The sequence below is a fragment of the Prionailurus viverrinus genome, chromosome A3 (genome assembly GCF_022837055.1).
Source record: "Prionailurus viverrinus isolate Anna chromosome A3, UM_Priviv_1.0, whole genome shotgun sequence".
NCBI classification, from domain to species: domain Eukaryota; kingdom Metazoa; phylum Chordata; class Mammalia; order Carnivora; family Felidae; genus Prionailurus; species Prionailurus viverrinus.
The window spans coordinates 57,857,879-57,877,805 of record NC_062563.1 but is presented as its reverse complement, the minus strand read 5'-3'; the positions used below and the strand labels follow the sequence as shown (position 1 = coordinate 57,877,805).

Sequence of the window (19,927 nt, the reverse complement as noted above, 5' to 3'; positions counted from 1 at the left end):
ATCTTTTACGGATGTAGCTGTATAATTTACGTACAATACATAGATCTTAAGGACTCATTCTGAAGAGTTTTGTCGATGGCATACACCCATTTAACCACAACCTATGGAAATAGAAAACATTTCCAAAACCCCAGAAAATCCTCTCACACTTCTTTCTGGTCAGTTCTGCACCATTTCCTGTCAGGGAAAACAACAACAACAACAACAACAATAACAATAACAACTCTAGTTTCTAGTACATAGATTTGTTTTGCTTATACTGAAAGTCATATGAATTGAATCACACAATTTGTGCTTTTTTGGTGGAGGGGGCTTGATATAATGTTTCTGAAGTTGATCCAAATTGTTGTGTGTGTCAATAGTTCATTTCTTTTTACTAAGAAGCATTCTACTCTATGAGTTTACCACAATGTGTTTGTCCATTCACCTGTTGATGGTTATTTGGGCCATTTCGAATTTGAGGCAATTATGAGTAAGGCTACTATGAACATTCTTCTCTACATCTTTTTGTGTACACATCGTCCTTACTTCTTTACTGTTTACTTTATGTAAAGTAAAGTAACTGTTTAACTTTACGAGAAATTGCAAAGGAGTTCTTCCGTGTGGTTGGACATTCCTCGACATCTACCCACAATAGATGAGACTTCTAGTCACTTCAGATACTCACAAATGTCTGTTTTGTTAGGTGTTTTGAGAATAGCCCACTAGCACCTGTGAAAGGTATCTCACCATGGTTTTAATTTGCATCCTCTTATGGTTAATGACGTAGAGCTCGTTTTCATTTGCTTACTGGCTATTTGCATACCGTGTTTTGTGAAATATTTGTTCAAGTGTGAGGGGGTGTCATTTTAAATTGGGTTGTTTGTACTTTTTATTATGAGGGGTTTTTTTTATGTGTTTTGCAAATTTGCATGTCATCTGTGTACAGGGGTCATGCTAATCTACTCTGCGTCATTCCAATTTAGTAGATGTGCTGCCAAAGTGAGCACAGTTCTTTATGTATTTTGGATTCAACTCTTTCGTTAGATGTATGTACCATAAATATTTTTTCCAAAATGATTATTTTTTAATGGACAATGGCAAGTACATTTCATAACCATCTCTGGAATACCCAAACATTCAAGTAGCAGATAGACCAGGCAGTTACTGCCACCACAAAAGTTTGGTATAAAAAACTATTCTAAAACATAGTGACTTCAAACAATAGGCATTTATATAGAAACCAAGGCTACAAGTCAGTTGGGGTCAGCTGACCTAGGCTGGGGTCAGCTGAAGCACCTTGGCTGCATCATTTTGCTCCCTGGGTCTCATACTCTCCTCCTGGAACCAGTGCATTGGCACAGCCATATTCTTTTCATGGCGGTGGCTGAGGCACAAAGAGACCAGCAGAAACATGCAAGACCTCTTGGGTCTTAGACTCAGACCAACACTGTGTTACTTTCACATCTACCTGTGGACCAAAGCATCTGTCATGGTTGAAATCAGAGCTGAGGTGGGACACGTGCCCTGCCCATGGTTAGTAAGCTTTGCAAAATTACTTGACAAGTGGCATAGATACAGGGAAAAGCGAAGAATAAGACTCAGTGAAATCTGTTGCAAACATGTGAAAGTCATAAGTGTGTAAACACATTTTTAAATAATTTATGATGGAAAAGAGACATTAGGAATAATCCATCGACCATTTTGCCCTCATAACTGCCTTGCTGAGTGTTTGATTTCCCTCCCTCAGCCCAACTTATTCCATTTAGTATTCAACTAGTCCTAAAACCATTTATTTACGAATTCAGGAATTTATTCAATAATTATTTATAATATTTCCTCTATGCCAGGTACTGGGTGCCAGGTTCTAGAACCACAAGAGTGATCAAGACAGGAAGAACTTATGAAATTCAGCGTTGGATACAGACAACTGAGTAGGAAATTTCAGTTCAATAGGATGCTTTAGGGGGCCATCAGAAGGACAGCTTACCCAGAGTCATGGTGTGAAGGTTTTACAAAGAAAATGAGACCTAAGGTAAAGCCTAACCAACAAATGGAGGGCAAGCTGACTTAGAACTGACAGTAGGTAGATGCAGTTTGAGTGGAGTTTCAGTGGAGAGGTGACCGTGGCCCAGAATGAAGAGTGGATGGAAGACGTAGGGAAACAGGAGGCAGGGAGGCTACTGCAATGTCTAAGCCGGAGGAAGCAGGGCATCAACCAGCATAGACGCGGCAGAGGTGGAGATATGTGGATAGATTCCAGTGACATTTTGGAGCCCCGGGGGAAGGGCTTGGAGTTTTACTCTGTCTAGGATGAGGGAGAGTGAGAAATCAAGAATAGTGCCTAAGTTTCATGACTAATCCAACAGATGGTTTTACACTTAATGAAATCAGAATTAGAGGAAAGGGTCATGTTGGATTGATAGTGGGAAGAGATAACAAATTTTATTCTAAAATATTGAGTTACCTATGTTAAAAGATAAGCTGAGGTATGTTAAATATTTTCAGAGCTTATTTAAGCAAAAGTCAATTCAAATCAGGTGGCATCCAATCTAAAAGACAGAGAGAAGCTCTGAGGAACCTTACAAAATGGAAGACTTACATGGGCAGAAAGGAGTTGGAACAAGGAAGGTGGGAAAGAGGCACATTAGCGTGTGCAAAGTTATGGCAGGGTTACTTTCCTTTGGGGGATGACAGGGCTTTCTCTGGCAGATTACCTAATTAGTGCCGGTTAGGTGATTCCTGATGGACTGGTTTAAGATTCCATTTCTGGGAGAGCTGAGACTGTAATTAAATTAAGTCTTGCTTCCATGACATGGGATTTAGCAGAAGTGCCTCTGTTTGGGGCCTATTGTCTTATTTTTCACACTTGTGAGATATCCAGGAGGCACTGTCTTGCAGTTAGAGGTAAACATGAGCCTGAAGTTTAGTAGAGAATTTAGGGCTGGTGGTAGATTTATGTGTCACGGGTATATCGGACTTGGACACCAGCAGAGAAGGTGAAAATGCTCATGGAGAATACACGAAGAGGGCGGAATGAGGAGGGATATCAGCCAACAGCTCAACAAGGAAAGGGCGGGCAGGCGAAGGGATCTTGCCAGGGAAGCTAAGAATGTGCAGCCAAAGCCATAGGAAGGAAGATCATGGAGGAAGAGTGTATGCCTGCTTTCAGGGAGGGAGAGACTAAATGGCAAAGAACAAGAGAAAAATCAATATGGTGATGGTCCTGATAAGACCCAAGGGAAGGAAATTTGAAGCTCAGAAACAAGAATAAAATTTGGGTAGGAACTGCCCCCCACCCCCACCCCCCCAGTAGGACAAGATAAAGAGACAGTATGGAAACAAATGAACGGTTGATACGGTGTGGGTGAGAGGGTTCTTGATGGTTTCTCTCTCTCTCTCTCTCTCTCTCTCTCTCTCTCTCTCTCTTTAAGGAGGATAGAGTGGTATGGGAAGGAGGTGAAGCATTATTCTTTAGGAAAGTAAAGGTTTGAAAACAAAAACAAAAACAAACACAAAAACTGGGAGAGAAAATGAAGAAAACCTCATTGTTCTCCCGGCAGCGTTAAGGTCCCAGGAGTGGTGGGGGACTGTGAATTTGTCATGTCTCACATCTTAATGACTTTGCCGTTTTCCACCAGACTTGGGAACACACAAAGAAAAAGCAGACATTCGGCTTGATTTACTCAGGTGGAGGGGAGACACCAAGAACGTGCCAGACACATTTCGTTCAGCGGCAAGCTGATCACCTCTTCACCGCTAACGCCCCTCAGTGAAGAACAACCAGAAGAATTTTCAATTTAAAAATAAATCCAAACATTTGTCTTCGTATTATCAATGCTGTGGTATATTCTGAACATACTGAGAAATTGAAGAGCATGCATTTGTGTCTGCTTCTTTCGATGTCTGTAGTGTCATATAATGTTTTAATATTCAGTGTTCATCAAAGTGTTTTAGATATGATACTGTTTCTTGAGGGAAGTGGGGATACTTTATACATTAAGCATGCAGAACAAAAAATGTACTTACCTTGCCTCCCTCTGTGAAGTGCAGTGCCTGCCAGAAGGACAGCGGAACAAGAGATTTGAGGATATTGGATTTCTTTTGCTCAAAACCAACTCCTTATTTTGTATTTTTGAAATTTTTCTTGGAATTGATTGAAAAAAATCAGAATTTTAGTTACTTTTTTATTTTTTTTATTTTTTTTTAACATTTATTTATTTTTGAGACAGAGAGAGACAGAGCATGAACGGGGGAGGGTCAGAGAGAGGGAGACACAGAATCTGAAACAGGCTCCAGGCTCTGAGCTGTCAGCACAGAGCCCGACGCAGGGCTTGAACTCACGGACCGCAAGATTATGACCTGAGCCGAAGTCGGCCGCTTAACTGACTGAGCCACCCAGGCGCCCCTTAGTTACTTTTTTAAATGTTTTATTTATTTTTGAGAGAGAGAAAGAGAGAGCATGAGCAAGGGAAGGAGCAGAGAGAGAGAGGGAGACACAGAATCCAAAGCAGGCTCCAGGCTCTGAGCTGTCAGCACAGAGCCCGATGCGGGGCTCGAACCTGCGAACCGTGAGACCATGACCTGAGCTGAAGTCAGATGCTTAACTGACTGAGCCACTCAGGAACCCCCAGAATTCTAGTTATTTTTGATCAGCTTCCCCAAAATAATCAACTCTTTGGTCAATAGTAAAGAAAGAAAAAATGGGTTTCCCATAACAATGCATGTTCAGTTGCTGTCTCGTTGATATTCTTATGTTTGTTTCCAGGTGCCTTCAATGGCCATGGTGAATTTATTTGCTGATCTTATTCTCTATGTCTGATACCTAGGGACATATCCTGTATATATGCTAATTTACCGTGATACTGCAAAAATTTTTGAAAAAAAATCATATGGATCAATGTTTACTATGTTAAGTCATCTAATTAAGAGATACACCTTTAAATGCATGTCCTTTCAACCACAGCCTTTTGGATCAAGGCACAACCATGCCTGATGATCAAGCCTATATTCCCACTTTGTAGAGTGTAATACATCTCAGGACAGAAACACACTGAGATGTTGGTGGAAAACAGGAGCGTTCCTTTAAATTAATAAGTTATGATAAAGCATCTTTATCAACCACAGTCATGAGTTATTTACACAGGCAGCAATTTAAGTATAAAAGGTAGAACCCAAGTACCACTAGAGGAATGTAGGTCTACTTACAGAGAAACTACATCATCTGATGAAAAGATGTATACCAGATGGCTCCTCTTGGTACAGCCCGAATAGAGGAACAGGTTTTACAGCTTTGTTTGACATCTATGAATTAAACATCTAGGTCTTAAAAACAGGTTTATAAAAACTGGTTCTTAAACAGTGAAAGCCGGATTGCACCGTAGGCATTCTTGAAGAGTAACCTACCTCTCACCTTGAGTTGAATATACACAAGGGGAATGAGCCAGACCATTTCATATATTTTGGTTGGCTTCACAACATATCTATGACTCAGGCAGTGAGTCATGGCAATTGTTAAGGATGATTTAGATATAAACCAAAAAGTGTGTTCTTGTGAACGCAGCTTGACCACTCATTTCAGGTAAATGGACATGTCCTTTTTTCCCCTTTGATGGCTAAGTTCCAGGTTTTCCTCGTCATTTTTACAAGCCTGGATCCTGTTGTATCTCTAGGACTGTGGCAAGGGAGCCTTATGATATGAAGAAGCTGAGAAGAATCCAAGGGGACTTCCTGACCAGATGAAATACAATAAAAGCTTGGAGCCAGGGGATGTGGAGTGGATTATAAAGAAAATTATAAAGGAAAGCAACGCCTCTTTTGTTTAGATGCAGAAAAGTTACGCGGCTGGAGAGAGAGAGAGAGAGAGAGAGAGAGAGAAGTTAGATAAAGTTTTGTTGTCATCAGATTGTCATTGAAATGTTTTAAGTTTATTTATTTATTTTGAGAGAGAGAGAAAGCATGAGCCAGGGAGGGGCAGAGAGAAAGAGAGGAAGAGAGAATCCTAAGCAGGCTCCTCCTCAGTGCAGACCCCATGCGGGGCTCGAACTCATGAACCGTGAGATCATGACCCGAGTGGAAGTCGGATGCTTAACCGACTGAACCACTCAGGTACTCCTGGATTGCCATTTAATTCTTACACATGGCTTCATATATGTGTGCATGTGTGTACCTGTGTATCTGAGAGGAAAGACAGATTAGAGAGAGGGAAGGGGAAGAGGCAGAAGGACGAGGAAGAAGGAAGAGGAGAAGGAAAGGAAAAGAAGGAAAAACAAAAGGAGGAGAAAAGAGAAGGAAAATAGAGATATATCAGGAGAAAAATCTATGAAAAGCACATGGCAGAGTCCCTGCCAGTCCTAAGGCGTGATTTTGGTTTCCTCACTCTCTTTTGCAGAGATATAAAGAGGAGGACAAAACACATAAACATATAGACTTGTATTTAAGCATGTGTATTACACCCGCAAATACAATTCATAATATGGACTTTACATACAAGTAGAGAGTCATACAGAAATGGGAGCATGACTGCCCTACTTCATTCATCCAGATGACTACAAATTTTTCCACTTGTCAATAGACAGCTACCTGAAGTTTGAGAAAGAGTAAGGACATCATTAAGTGAGTAAATACAGAATGGGGGGAAAAACTGGGCTGAGATTTCTTTTCTGACTTTATTTCCTCCCTATCAACAACTATGGAGATTCTTATCCCAGCTGACCTTTGTTCCTATGCTTTTACCATGTGGGAACGCTCGTCCTTGGGCACTGAAGCCTCCATTCTACAGCTGTTTTCCCTAAGAGGTGCAGGCAAGGTTATGGGTCTTGAAAATAGGGCACAGAAGGCAGCAGGTGCTGCGGTCCATACAGGCCCTTATTGGCTTTCCCTGCTGAGAATCCAGGCCATGACTGATGTAGGGGTGTGTGTATGTGTCACGAAATCAAGTTCTTGGATTTAGCCAGATTTGATTTCAACTTCTGAGTGAGCCTGTATTTTCATGGCAGATCAGCAATAACTTCACAATTCTTTCTCTGCAGGTAGAAGGGTAGACCGGGCTGTTCTGTATTCTTTGGGATCAGAAAATTCATTTTACCTTCTCCTCTGTCCTTAGCTAATTCTGTCCTCTGAAATCTCACCCTCTTTGATAAAAACATAATATTTCATAATGACAGTCCAGTAGTATGGAATCTCATTATGTCTCAACAACATCTGTGATTATGTTTTATTCATGTAATATCTTTATTTAGATGACACATTCATAAGGAAAATTTCCCGTTAATCCCAGATAGATACCCAGAAATGTTCAAGGTATGTTAAACTGGTTGGACCATCATGCTACCAGGATTATTTTTTTTTTAATTTTTTTTTTCAACGTTTATTTATTTTTGGGACAGAGAGAGACAGAGCATGAACGGGGGAGGGGCAGAGAGAGAGGGAGACACAGAATCGGAAACAGGCTCCAGGCTCTGAGCCATCAGCCCAGAGCCTGACGCGGGGCTCGAACTCACGGACCGCGAGATCGTGACCTGGCTGAAGTCGGACGCTTAACCGACTGCGCCACCCAGGCGCCCCTCAGGATTATTAAGCTGAATGGGAAGTGATCAAGCTACAAGTCAGGAGGTCAGAATTCTTTTTTTGGATATGGCACTGATTTTTTTTTTTTATTAATTCAGTGCATTTTTTTAAGAACTCATTCTCTTCTGTAAATGTAGGCGTTGGACTGTGTGTGTGTGTGTGTGTGTGTGTGTGTGTGTTTATATGTGTGTGTGTAGTTTTTTTCCCATAAGAGGAAGACCCAGCTCTTTCTTTTTCAGACCCTTCCTTTTCTGGTCAGATACCCAGAGACTTGTTAGTGAAAGAAGGGAAATTGGAGATGCTATTCCTTAGAACTGACATATTGGGGAACCGGGGTGGCTCAGTTGGGTAAGCGTCTGACTCTTAGTTTTGGCTCAGGTCATGATCTCATGATTTGTGAGTTCGAGCCATAGGTCAGGCTTTGCGCTCACAGTGCAAAGCCTGCTTGGGATTCTCTTTCTCCCTCTCTGTTTACCCCTGTCCCGCTTGCTCTCTCTGATTCTCTCAAAAATAAATAAACTTAAATTTTAAAAAAAAAAAAAGAATGGACATATGGACATTTCACTTATGTGTCTCCTTCTACTATTTAGCATCGTGGGGAATGTCACCCCCCCATTGCAAGCATTACTGAAAAGGCACCTGACCCCTTTCGTTTCAGTGATTCGACTGGCTTCAGTTTATTCATCTGGCTCATACCTGTGATGTAACAACTAAACACAAACATCTGGGAAAACAGGGTCCAGGCCAGTGTAACTTTGCACAGGCAGCTGCTTTGGTGGCCATATGTATGTTTTCCTATTAAATGTTTGTTGGAAGTCCTTTCTGCTAACGTTTGGTTTCAAGGACTACACAGGGTTCCTGGATAATTGAACCGTTAACTCCTTAGCGTGGTAACTGCGTCCATGTTTTTGAGTAGTTGGAAATGAATCCGATTAGGCACAAATTTAATCTAAAACTCAAACCTCCATAGGCCTGAATTTAAATCTAAATAGGCCCAAAATTTAGTTTAGTAAAACTTAAACTATTTTATTTGCAGATCTAATTGGAGTTAGCGATTCTTTTTTTTTTTTTTTAATGTTTACTTATTTATTTTGAGAGAGAGCAGGGAAGGAACAGAGAGAGAGGGGAGAGAGAAAGGCTCAAGCAGGTTCTGCTCTGTCAGCGCAGAGCCCCACAAGAGGCTTGATCTTACCAACCTTGAGATCATGACCTGTGCTGAAACCAAGAGTCAGAAGCTTAACTGCCTGAGCCACCCAGGCGCCCCTCGAGTTTGTGATTCTTGATATCCAATGTATCTTTTTTTTTAATGTTTATTTATTTGTGTGTGTGTGTGTGTGTGTGTGTGTGAGAGAGAGAGAGAGAGAGAGAGAGAGAGAGAGAGAGAAAGCATGAGCAGGGGAGGGGCAGAGAGAAAGGGAGACACAGAATCAACTCAAAGCAGGCTCCAGGCTCCAAGGTGTCAGCACAGAGCCCCATGTGGGGCTTGAACCCATGAACTGCGAGATCATGACCTGGGTGAAAGTCAGATGCTTAACTGACTGAGCCACCCAGGCACCCCGATGTCCAATGTATCTGTACATTCAAAGGAAAATGGTAGGTTCAGAACACAATATAAACTGGTGCTTTGGCCAATCACCCTTCACCCCCATTATTTTTATTTCCTTCTGGTTATTTCCATAAGTGCCTAAGTAATTAGAAAAATGGAAGTAAGAGCACAAGCTGATTTTGAATCATTGAAAATTTAAGTCCCTTAAATCTATAAAGTCAAAGAATTTCATTTCCTCACCACATCCGTGAAGAGGTTATATTTTCACCATTTCGGACCAGCATAATTTATGTACGTGAAATGATACCAAGTCTAAATATATATTCTTGTAGTGCCTGGTTGGCTCAGTTGGTTGACTATCTGGCTCTTGATTTTAGCTCAGGTACAGTTTGTGGGACTGAACCCAGCATCAGGTTCCCCTGTGACAGCGTAGAGACTGCTTGAGATTCTGTCTCTCCTCTCTCTCTGCCCTTTTCTCCACTTGCATACTTTCTCTCTCAAAATAAAACATTTAAAAATTATATATATATATATATATATGGATTCCAATGAATCCTAAGAATATACATATATATGTGTGTATATATACACATATATACGTACATATATATGTGTATGCATCTATATGTGTGTATATACATATATATGTACCTATATATGTACGTATATATACACACATATATACATACATATATATGTATGTATATATATTCATATATACGTATATGTATTCGTATATTCATATATACGTACATATATAGGTACATATATGTATATATATGTAAATATATACATATCTGTGTGTGTGTGTGTATATATATATATATATATATATATATATATATATGTATATGTATATTCTTAGGATTCATTGGAATTCAGATAGGACCCAAGTGTTATTGAGCAGTATCAATGGTCATCAGGCACTATGCCATGTGATACTGGAGCTTCCAGGGCCCTCCAGGGACTATGTAGGGAGGATAGTTGATATTTATTTAGAGTGTGCTCTATTCAGACTGCACTGGGTACTTAACCATACATTTTTGCAATCAATCCTGACAGCAGCTCTCCAAAGTAGACACCATTACTCTAATTTCATATATGAAGAAATAAAGAAATGGAGGTCTGTGAAGTTGTAAAAATGTACCTACATAGGGCCTGTCATAAGTATCATACACATTCATGATTAGTGTGTTTTTTTTTTTTGCCACTCACACATTTGCATGTGTATATCACTTTTTTTCAACTAACTCTAGAATAGAAAAGGTATTCACACTTATAAAATGAAAGAACAATTCAAGATAGAAATATGATCAGTAAGGGTATAAAATTTATGTGAAACCATCACAGGAATGTTAACAGTAATAAACACTGAAAAACAATTAAATCTAATATTTGGTCAACTACTCTAGAGAAGGGAATATTTATAGAAGGGTAATTTTACTTCCTCAATAGAATTCTTAGGAGGGGCACCTGGTAGGCTCAGTTGGATGAGTGTCCAACTCTTGATTTTGACTCAGGTCATGATCCCAGGGTCCTGGGATTGAGCCCCTCATCAGGCTCTGTGCTCAGCACAGAGATTCTTGAAATTACCTCCTTCTCTCCCTCTGCCCCCTCCCCCTGCTCTCTAAATAAATAATAAATATATAAAAATAAATAATAAAAAAAGAGTTCTTAGGAAATCTCAATGCAACATGGCATTCCATTTTTAGGAATTTTCATAGTGATTATGCACATGTGAGTCATATTGATGAAGTCATACTGCCCTTCATCAGTGAATCTCTCTTTGCATGTTTTTAGTCTGTCTATTTTATCGGTCACACACTGTTACAATACATAAGAGAGTTCTATTGTTACCACTATCATTGTTTTAATATAGGAAACTACTTAGTGTATATGTTGTTATATATACCTGTTAGTTGGCCTAAGTTATACTTATCTCTTTAAAGCTATTACATTATTTTTCATAAAATTATTCTAACCTAGAAGAGCATTCAGTATACTAGATGCATATCATAAAATATGCATTTAAAATTAGTGTCAGGGAGTAAAACTTTCTTGATATTGGAAACTTGGTTTCTGTGGAAGCCATGTCAAGTATCTTTGCAAACAGTGTATCTGGATAATCTCAATGCTCTAAACCCAGAAGGAGGAAAATGTTCTCTCTATGACATTGTGGCATAAACAGGAAATATACACTGTTTTCTAAAATTGTAAAACTTGAAAGGCAAATAGTGTATTAATCAACTTAGAAGTGAAGTGCTGTCTGGTTCTGCATGAATTTCCAGTTTTCTTTCCAAGAAGGGATACAAGGAACCCCCTTAAATGAGATGGTAGGAAATGTCTTTGTCCTGGTTTCTTATCATTCTTTTTTACCAGGTTCGTCCATTTTGCACCTCCCACTGTCACACAATTTGATATCGAGTTGTTGTATATTTAAGGTTTAAAATACAAGGCTTTGGGGCGCCTGGGTGGCTCAGTCGGTTAAGGGTCCGACTTCAGCTCAGGTCACAATCTCGCGGTCGGTGAGTTCGAGCCCCGCGTCCGGCTCTGGGCTGATGGCTCAGAGCCTGGAGCTGCTTCCGATTCTGTGTCTCCCTCTCTCTCTGCCCCTCCCCCGTTCATGCTCTGTCTCTCTGTGTCCCAAAAATAAATAAACGTTAAAAAAAAATTTAAAAAAAAAGAGATGTGTTAATCTCTATTTAAAAAAATAAATAAAAAAATAAAATAAAATACAAGGCTTTGACTCATTTGGAAACGTTTAAGAGGACTTCCCATGTCCTAGCCTCAGAGATCAGCAGTGCTCAGTTCTGGAACTCAGGTAGGGTTGAGATGATTGTGCTATCAGTTTCATTTTAGAAGGAGAGGAAAGGCTACATTTTGAATTGAAAATGTTTCATTTGTTGAAGGACGATTTGCAAGAACTCCTTTGGAAAGAGTGACCTATACAGAGAAGCAAACACATTGCTATCCACCTGATCTGTTGTACCTAATTACTTTTATACTTTTCATTGAGGTTTTCACATAAATGGATTCTTTAATTTCCTTTCAAGTTAGTCAACTGATATCTTTTCTTTTTTTTATTTTTTAAAAAAATCTTCATTTTTGAGGAGGGGGGGAGGGGCAGAGAGAGGGAGACACAGAATCCAAAGCAGGCTCCAGGCTCTGAGCTGTCAGGACAGATCCCAACCTGGGGCCGGAACCCATGAACCAGGAGATCATGACCTGAGCCAAAGCCAGATACCCAACCAACTGAGCCACCCAGGTGCCCTGTTAATTGGTATCTCAAACCAATGCCTTAGCATTGTCCCTCCCAGTGGTGAGCTAAGGGTAAGTTTCCCTCAGGAGGTTAAATAGAGCATTGCTCTGCTGAGGCACTGATTTTGGGATCAGAAGAGCATATTCAGAGAATCAGGACTGCGGGGACTCAACTTGAATGTATGCTTGCCTTCAGCCTTTACTCAAGATGATTCTGTTCATTTGCCCAACAATAGATTTCGACTGCAGACAAGTCTGACATACCAAGCAGTGTTGCTTTGAGGAACATATTCTATGAGATGTTGTAAACTTCCATTATTTGCTAACCATATGAAAAAGAAAAAAAAAAGGATACTGTGGAAAACTCATCAATTGCTCCGAAGCAGACTGGTTCCACAACTCCAGAAGTCAACTACCAGGGTGAGGTGTCCTTGGCATTCCACACAGTCATTTTCACCTCAGGAGGAAGCCATGAGTGAATGTTACAATCTGGGAGGATGCCACCCAGACTCCGGAGTAGAAAAAGCCAGTTGCAAGCGAGGACTTGCATATCTTGGGGCTCAATGTCCTTCTTTTTACAAGGATGAGAAAAGCATGTAAGAAAGACCGAGGGAGAGTTTAGATGAAATCTCAAGGAGCACACAGTTGACAGAATGACAGACAGAATGAAAAAGAACTCAGTAAGAATTAAGTAGGACAGGACCAGGCAGCAAATCAAGGCCATTCGCTGATTTTTTTCCACTCATTCAATCACTGGCTGAGCATCTACATGGCGTGTGCTCACTAGAAACTCACATTCCTAGAGGGGGAGAATGGGACAGGAATAAATGAATACAGGGAAGAGAGCCATAGATGATCACATAAGCAACTAATTAAGGGACATATAAAGTCTTCTGTAAGGATTTTTCTCTGTATAATATTCTCAGAATTCCAGAATTGACAAAACTACCTCTAAGTAATTTCTCTGACCAAGAAGGAAGTAGGCTCCCAGAACAAATCAGGGCTTTTCATTTTTTTTTTTTTAACAGCCTCTGTAAATTCTAGCTCAGATTAAGCATTGGAAATTATTTGGAAATACTTTATGGTATTTAAATCTTGCTCTAAATTTGTACAGTTCTTACCATGCATCTATATGCTCATATTAGGGATAAGTTGTTATTTAATACAAAATAGCCCATTTTAGTCAAATACAGAATTCTGAAGAAATTCCAGGCCATGTCCCTGTGCAAAAATCAATTGTGATCTATATTGGTTTGTAAACTTGAATCTATAAGAACGGTATCTCATGGGCTATTCGTTTGCTTCTAGAGAAGGGACTGCCTTTTTTTTTTTAAGTTTATTTATTTATTTTGAGAGAGAGAGAGAGAGAGAGAGAGAGAGCGCACAAGCTGGGGAGGTTCAGAGACAGAGGGAGAGAGAGAATCCCAAACAAGCTCCACACCATCAGTGCCAAGCCCCATGTGGAGCTCGAACTCATGAACTGTGAGATCATGACCTGAGCTGAGATCAAGAGTGGGACGCTTAACCCACTGAACCACCCAGGTGCCCCGAGGCAGGACTGTCTTTAAACTTGAATTACCATTTAAGATTTGTGCCAATCCACGAGAAAATAAGCTTCGTTAGTTCAAATACCTCCTATTGTACAATGATGAAAGTCTGTTACGAAGTCCAAAATAATTCAGTTGAATAATCATTTGTTGAATGAATAAATCAATATCTGAACACATTTCACAAATTACATTCACCTTTTGCAGCCCTTTTTCATAAATCAAAGTATACACGAAAATAAACAAATTCATTAATAAATTCAAATATTAAACACTCCACACTTTGGTGCCCTCCACATCTTTACGGTTCACTCTTTCAAATACCCCCAATGGTGTCAATCCTTGCCTTCACTGGCACCTGTAGTCCCTCAGTCCTACCTGACTTAAATGCTGTTAGACCATTGTACCACTCCCTTGTGTATGCACTCAATCACCTCCCTCTGTCCTACAAGCCTGGTGAAACCGCCACGTAGGTGAATCCGATCTCTGCCCACTGCATGCCCGCACCTATGCAAGAGAATGTACGTACAGAAAACACACAATTTATCTGACTGGTCCCTTTTTATATGCCTGGTTATAAGCTTCAAAGGAGCTCTAATTCTGCTTGTAACTCATAATTTATAGGCCTACATGCCATTCACTCTTCCAATGTCCTTGAACCAATATTTTATATTTTCACTTTTCTCCTTAAATCTTCAATGCTTCACTCCCTAACCTCATTCTCACTGAAGAATTGAAGCAGTGAGACCAGAACGCGTTAATTTGTGCTGTCATCACAACTGCTCACCGACCTGTCTGTGCCCTCTTTCCTGTTGCCGCGGATAGACTGTCCTTGCTCCTAGCCACACCGGATCCTTCCATCTGCACACTGGATACCATCCCTCACATCTAACCAGGATAGTGCATCAGCGATTTTTCTGTTTCTCTTCTTTCCCCCATCTCATGGGATCATGTTCATTACTAGGAAAACATGCTGTTGGTTCTCCAGGCTTTACAAATGTTTCTTTCTTTGAACCTGTTTCCGTCTAGCTATTGTCCCATTTATTTTCTTCCCCATACAGTAAAATCCTTGAAATCGATGTTTCTACTCACTGTCTCCAACTCCCACTTCTTCAACCTGTCAGAATTTCACAGGTACTGCTGTACAAAAATTGTTCTTCTCCAGGTCCCCAAACCTCTACGTTTCTAAACCAAAATCCCTGTCTTCCTTCTCATCTTACCCATGAGATGATAGATGCAGTCTTTGAAAAAGAGTCTGTCTCACTTCATGTGATCAGTAAATGTTAGCTATTGGTATTCTATCTATTCTGTCATGGGTATATAATTATCAAGGGAAAGATTCATATGGTCTATCTCTGTATTTCCTGTAGGAACGAACACTTAGCACACAGTAGAGTCGCAAAAAGTTAAATAAATACTAGAGGTTTGGTTGTATAAATAAATAAATAAATGGATGGATGGATGAATAAAAACAGAAGTCAAAGATAGGCAGGGCATAATGTAGCATACATTAAATTTTAAACTAATGTTATCTCTTTGAGATGTTTTCAGGTTTTTTTTTTTAATTTTTTTTCAACATTTATTCACTTATGAGAGACAGAATGCACAAGCAGGGTAGGGACAGAGAGAGAGGGAGGCACAGAACTGAAGCAGACTCCAGGCTCCAAGCGGTCAGCACAGAGCCTGAGGCGGGGCTCAACCCCACAAGCTGTGGGATCATGACTTGAGCCGGAGTCAGACGCTCAACCAACTGAGCCACCAAGGCACCCCAAGATGTTTTCAGGTTTTAAGGCTGATAAAGAGAATTATAGAAGCCAGGGACTGTTGGGAGAAGGGAGATTCAGAGGTACACACACTGGATTTCTCCTTGAAGAAGCACCGAGAATCCAGAGAAATAGCCCTTGGTGAACTGACTGGGCCAGAGTTCACATTGGTTGCAGCTGATGAGATTTTCTCAGAGTGAACTCTCATTAAATAAGATCTGCACAAGCATGCCTTTACAGTGACCTTTGGAGAGATAAATTAAAACTCAAAAAGCTTTAAGGACTTATTTCAGATCAAAGAGCAAGAGGAAGTGACTGAAGACGCTGGGATGAAGATGGGTGTTTTAAAGTCTGCTTCCTCTATTTCCAGGTTAGGGTTTGGGCAGATTTCCATCTCCAGTATGGTAGCAGTTGATTCACTTCCAGAATGCTAAACGAAATATACATTTGCAAGGGGATTCCTCATTCCCAGCTGCTTCTACAAGCATTTTTGCCATGATCCTGAAGAGTAGTGGTATACACTGCCCCAAAACATGCCACTTTGGTATGTTGATTATTTTGAGCCGTGGACATTTGAAAAACAGCAGACGCAGGGGGAGGCTTTCTCCGAACTCCCTTTATCTGCCTAAAGACAGATTCTCCAGAAGGAAGTTGGCTGCTATACATCTTCCTAGGAGTTTCAGCAACCAGGAAAGATGGACTGGTCACAGGAAATTGACAGGAGACACACTTGTTTTGGAATGGTGGGGGCTCGAAGCTGACAGCCAAGAAGGAATTCTTGAAGATGTTTTTGGTGCAAAAAAGGTGATTTTTTTGGAGCAAGGGGACAGGAAACGCCCAGAAAGGCTGCCTTGGGGTTAGGAAGAGTAGCTGGTTATATGTTATGGAGTTGGGGAGGTAAACGCAAATGCAGGTTTCCAGAAGGACTTTGATATGCTAAAGAGGACTCCTAAAATAACTGAGGCCTTGCTATTAGTCACACAAAGGTAGTTTTCCCTCCAGTAAGGCATTAACATGAAGACATTTGGAGGTTCCTGGACTAAGGTTATACTCCGTATATGCCTCAAGTATTTGTCAATGGGCTGCAGGTTATAAAGAAATTTAATTTCACCTGCTATTTCCTCTTGCCTTTGTTCCCCACATCACTGCGGAGGGGAGGGTGGATATTAGGGGCTCCAGAAAAGTGAGCCTATAGGTTTCTGGAGATTAGGTTATTGATAAGATTGCCTTTTTCTTGTCATTTACTAAGACATTTGTAACTGATGGAGACCCGTGTTCTGCATGACTGTGATCTCTATCAGTTAACCACCATTTGTTTTCTTTCCTTTCCTTTGTTCTTGGGCAGCCAGGAGTGCCTGAGGAATATCATACATATCCCACCTGGGGAGGGGGCGGTGCCAGCTTGTACTTTGTGCTCAGCTTGCCTTTTGCTCACTCATCACTATCATCTCCCATCTATTCCCTTACCCTCCCCTAAAAGGTTACATCTTCCCTCTACTTTCCCTACAAAGATGGCATTTCATCCTGGATTCTAAGCCACCCTGGAGAGATACTCATTTTTCCCTGGAGAGCTCTCATGTATGCACATAACAGGCACACATGTTAATAAGCTTCTGTTTTTCTCTCGTTAATCTCAGCTGAAAACTCAGAAGGGTACAAAAAAAAAGGTACAAAACGACTTTTAGTAGCAGGTGCCTAGCAACTTCAGAGGTTTACTTTATAAATATTTGTTGAATTGGTGAATGGGTGTGCCTTATATGTAATAATGGGATACTACTGAGAGGTTTCTGTGGGTTGTCTTTGGTTTTTTGATTGCTCTGCACCTCAGAATCAAGATATAGCAAGATAAAGGAGAGGGAGGCTCTTCCCCCACACCTGACATCACAGGGCCGAGGAGGGTGACATAGGATGTAGGTGTGTATCTCTTTTACACAAATGTGTTGGATTCAAACCCTAGATTTTATTTAAGCCTTCTAGAAAGAAACATAAAGTTTATTATTACAAGTCTTTTTTTTACAAAAGAAAAACAAGGCTCTGCAAAGCTTAGTGGTTGAATATCTGAAGACAGAATCTTCTTTTTAAATATACGAGGAGATTTCAATATGAAAAGTACCACGCTTGTTTATTTACCTTCAATTTGCAGCTTTTCAGACACCAAAACATTTCTCTGCTGAAATGAAACAAGTATCTCTGGCTAAAAAGAGAGAGGGAGAAGCATTTAATTCTGTGCACATAATAAAACATTCACACTACTGCATGATCCTTGCTAGGGCGGCTCTTTAAGAAATGGGCTTTAGGTTTTTGCTGAGAACTGTCTTTAAACAAACAAACAAAGCTAGTGCAGGCTTCAAGACTTGCAAATATAATAATATAATTATCAAGTCAACACTCTTATGAGGGCTGACTTTATAAGCAAAGATTTGGAATTGAAATATCATTACAACATTAAGGGTTTGTAGTTGTACAATGCAGATTTCAAAGAAGAAGTTAAAATATGAATATTATAAAAATGTGTAAAAAAATAAATAGTGTGAAATGTCAGTTCTAACTCTTTTCTCTTACTAGGGACTCTGCGGCACCCTAGAGCGGAGCCCTTCGCCGTCCCCTGTGCCCGGAGCACGGAGCACGCATGCGCAGCAGACTGCAGCCCACGTTGCTGTCGCCAGTTTGCCAGTGGGGAGAGGACGGGCGCCACGCTGTGGTGCAGGGGAGCCACTGCCACCTGCAGACGGATCCCTTCCTCTGGTCAGCCTCCACTCTGCCTCTGAAAAATCGGGGTGATACACAGGCTTTCTGGAGTTGTCTGCCAGGCTATAGAGATCCCCGCCTTCTCCTTCACACAGATGTTCCTGGGGTTCAACTCTTACTGACTTCACTGAGCTCCAAACTCTGGGTAGCAAGGCAGCCAGTTAAATCCCAGATCCTCCCGAGCTTTCCAGGGTGAGGCGGAGATTTAAGAGCAGCCTTGCACTAGGATGATCCTCATCTTCCCTGCAGGACTCACATTTCTATTTTTTAAGGTGCACTTTCTCTTGAGCTAAATTCCAAAGTCCTTTGTGAGTGTTAGTGATGCCAGAGGTACTGTCCAGTTTCATGACTGGATGGTTCAGGAATTATTTCTGTTACAGGATTATAAAATTCCAATCGACCGCGTCGGATCAAAGGGCAGAGAAAAAGCCTCACCGGTTTCTCGGGGAGGATTCATATGCTCCTTTGTGAAGGTCAGTCTCAAATCAGGTAGTTACCCTTCATGAAAATATTGTTTAAATGTTTATTTATTTATTTTGAGAGAGAGAGAGAGAGAGAGAGCGAGCAGGAGAGGGGCAGAGAGAGAATCCCAAATAGGCTCTGCACTCTCAGTGCAGAGCCCCATTTGGCGCTCAAACTTGCAAACCGTGAGGTCATGACCTACCTGAGCTGAAATCAATAGACATTTAACCCACTGAGCCACCCAGGCACCCCAAAGTATGAAAATATTTACATATCCTGCCATGTGATCAGATTTTCACATCATTTGGGTAGAAAGAAAAAAGGGAGATGTGAGATCCCAAAATATGAACCAGGGATCATTGAAGGGAAACATTTCATGTGGAACCCTTCATATCCTTCCTGTGACTGATACAGTCAGGAAAAGGACTGCAGCCTATACCCCTAAGGCAGGAGAGCTGGCCTTCATTGGATACATACTAAGTGGTATTTATTCTAGGCACTGTGCTAGGAGCTAAGGATAAGCAAGTTAATCAAAGCGATCCCCCTTATCTTCACAGAGCTTTTGGTCTAGTGTGAGAAAAGTAAAATGATTAAGTGCTAAGACAGAAAGCTATGGAAAGACACCAAAGGCATAAAATGGGATTCTAATTAGTCCAGAAAGGTAGGTGTCAGGTAAGACATCCTTGAACCAGCTACCTTCAAGCAGAGACCCCAGGAAGAATTAACAATGTGAAGGGCAGAAAAGAGGAAGAACAGAATGTGCAAAGGTCCTGAGGTGAGAGGGAGCCTGGAACTTTGGTCAGAGTTCACAGTGCATTGGTGGTGATGGGATAGAGTAAAGTAGTAGTAAAGGCAGAGGTCAAATCAGGTAAGCCACTGTAGGATGTTAATCTTTCCAAATGGCACTGAAAAGTCACTGAAGGATTTTAATTTGATAGAGATATGATCTTACCTTCAGTCATTTCATGTGTACAGTAATAGGTGGTGTTACCACTTTCAGGGGTTGAGTTCTGACTCATAGGCCCCTTTGAAAAATGGCTCAGCCAGGCCCTCCT

At 40.8% G+C, this 19,927-nt stretch overlaps 1 non-coding gene across 1 annotated transcript; it reads right to left on the bottom strand.

The window, feature by feature from the left end:
- Nucleotides 1–883: 883 nt before the first annotated feature.
- On the bottom strand, nt 884–989 carry LOC125163127 (U6 spliceosomal RNA). Its single transcript, XR_007151295.1, has one exon. It is a non-coding gene; the product is annotated as a U6 spliceosomal RNA (small nuclear RNA).
- Nucleotides 990–19,927: the final 18,938 nt, after the last annotated feature.